The following is a 2,302-nucleotide window of genomic DNA, read 5'->3' on the forward strand; positions in this document are numbered from 1 at the left end:
TCTCTCTCTCTCTCTCTCTCTCTCTCTCTCTCTCTCGCTCTCTCTGCCCTCGCAGCCAATAGCATTTGAATGCGCCTGAACGCACCAATCGTGGCGCTTGCTCCCGCCCCGGGGCTCTCGGAGCCGCAGCTGAGAGGCTCGGGGGTCTTGAGTGGCGGCGTTATTAGCCAATGAGAGCCAGTAGCGGCTGATCCTGACGAGAAGCAGCGCTGGCGGGGGGTTCGAAAGTTGAGCGGAGCCGGACGCGGGGCCGCGGTGAGATTCCCCCTCTTCCTTCTAGTGGGGCTCGGGCGACCATTAACCGCCACCCCCTCCCCCACACCGACGGAGCCGGGGCCGGGAAGAAGGGGCTGGCTCCGGGCTCCTTGAGCGGGGGGGGCAGTTGTTTGGTGCGGTTGGGGCTGGCGGTGCCAGTCTTAAATATGATGAAAGTATCGCCATGGAAGCTGGAAATGATCGTGTGGGCTGAGAAACGAGCGGACACCGGGCAAATATGCAAATATGCATGCAAATGAGGCCCCCCATTTACTTTGCTGCTGAGGGGTAGGGAGGGCGTCGGGCACTCCCAGGTGCTGGCCCCGCTGCACGGTTGGGCTAGAGCTAGCTGAGCTTTTGAAGGCCCCACTTTAAGCCTTTAAGATTTCATAGACATTTGGGCTGGAAGGGACCCTGGAGGATCATCGAGTCCAGCCCCCTGCCCCATGGGCAGGAAGTCAGAAGGGATCATAGGATCCCAGCAAAAGCCCGTACTTAAGAAAGATAACTTAGCATCTGCCATCCTCTTAATCATGGGATAGTAGAACATGAGGATTTGAAGGGATCTTGGGGACCTCCAATCCCCTGCTCAGAGCCCCAACTATTAGGACCAGCCCCAACTGAAGCCTGCACAGGAAACCTAATGTCGTGCCAAGGCACAACGCGCAGGCTGTGTGATACAGCTAGGCAGGAGAACTTGAGAAACCATCTGGGCTTAACCTGCTCCAAAGCAGATCACCTGAAACGGATCGGACCAAGAACACCTTGTGTTCGAAAGCTTGTCTGTCCCACTTATGTAGTGGGTCCGATAAAAGCTATCACCCTAAGGCATCCTTGCCCCTCGTATAATTTCTGGACCGTCATGGCTACAATTTCACTTGCACTATTTATAGTTTGGAGGCTGATGTGAACCTGACTTTTTTTTTTATTGTGAATCTTATTTCTCTGCTTATTCAGCAGCTCATCTGAACTCTATCCAAGCTATGTAGTTGGTCCAGTAAAAGTGATCACCCTAAGGAATCCTTGCCCTGTATTTCTTTAGAAACATAAGTATAGGTGGGTTGGCAATTGGGAAGGATGTGAGGCTGGTTTTTAGAGAGTGTCTGTCTTTGGAAATTTGAGTTTGACCTGAGCCTTAGGTAACTTGCAAATGTGCACTTGTATTTTGGAACATTTTTAAGGCTCTTATCCAAGTGTTTGTTATTCTCTTATAGTAACTTGAACATGCAAAGTGGTCATTCAATAAAGAGTGGTCTACATCAGTAATCTGACAATTATTTGTCTTCTGTAAATGCACAGCTAACTTATTCTACCTTAATTTTAATCTCAAAACCTATATGATTACTTTATTTGCCATTGTATCAAATACAATGTGAAGAAACAGTTGTACAGCTGTGTCAAAAAGGGCTCAATGATTGGACATGTGTTTGTACTTGCATGCTTGCCTCGTGCTGGCAGAAAGAGCCACATGCTCAGCTGTTTTCCTTCCAAATGTTATAAACTGTTGTAAAGAGAGCAGGACAGCAGGAGCCTAATATGACGGTATAGTTTCTCCCAGCAGGGTGCAGTAGTAGTAGGAGTGTTGCCGGCAGATTGAGGGATATAATTATTCCCCTCTACCTGACACTATTGAAGCCACATCTGGAGAACTGTGTCCGATTTTGGGTCCCCTACTACAAAGGATGTGGACAAATTGGAGTGAGCCCAGCGGAGGACAATGAAAATGGCTAAGGGGCTGGGGGACATGATTTATGAGGAGAGGCTGATGGAACTGGGCTTATTTAGTCTAGAGAAGAGAAGACTGAGAGGGGATTAATAACAGCCTTCAACTACCTGAAGTGGGGTTCGAAAGATGACACAGCACAGCTAGACTGGTCTCACTGGTGACAGATGACAGAACAAGGAGCAATGGTCTCAAGTTGTAGAAAGGAAAGTTTAGATTAGATATTAGGGAAAAACTTTCTCACTAGAAGGGTAGGAAAGCACTGGAACAGGTTACCCAGAGATGTGGAATCTCTATCCTTAGAGGTTTTTAAGACTTGGTTAG

General features: G+C 48.6%; 1 protein-coding gene across 3 annotated transcripts in view; it reads left to right on the top strand.

Annotated features, from left to right (window-relative positions):
- The first annotated feature begins 189 nt into the window (after positions 1-189).
- The window catches only part of CENPF (centromere protein F), a 58,596-nt gene continuing 56,483 nt past the window's right edge, over positions 190-2,302 (top strand). For 2 of the 3 annotated variants that reach the window (XM_019516449.1, XM_019516451.1), the window contains exons 1-2: positions 190-255; positions 1,213-1,301. The gene's annotated coding sequence lies outside the window, so the exon portion shown is untranslated. The remainder of the gene's footprint in view (positions 256-1,212; positions 1,302-2,302) is intronic. The other variant, XM_019516450.1, reaches the window with a different exon arrangement.

Source organism: Gavialis gangeticus, unplaced genomic scaffold (assembly GCF_001723915.1).
Source record: "Gavialis gangeticus isolate Ggan-Ray unplaced genomic scaffold, GavGan_comp1, whole genome shotgun sequence".
NCBI classification, from domain to species: domain Eukaryota; kingdom Metazoa; phylum Chordata; order Crocodylia; family Gavialidae; genus Gavialis; species Gavialis gangeticus.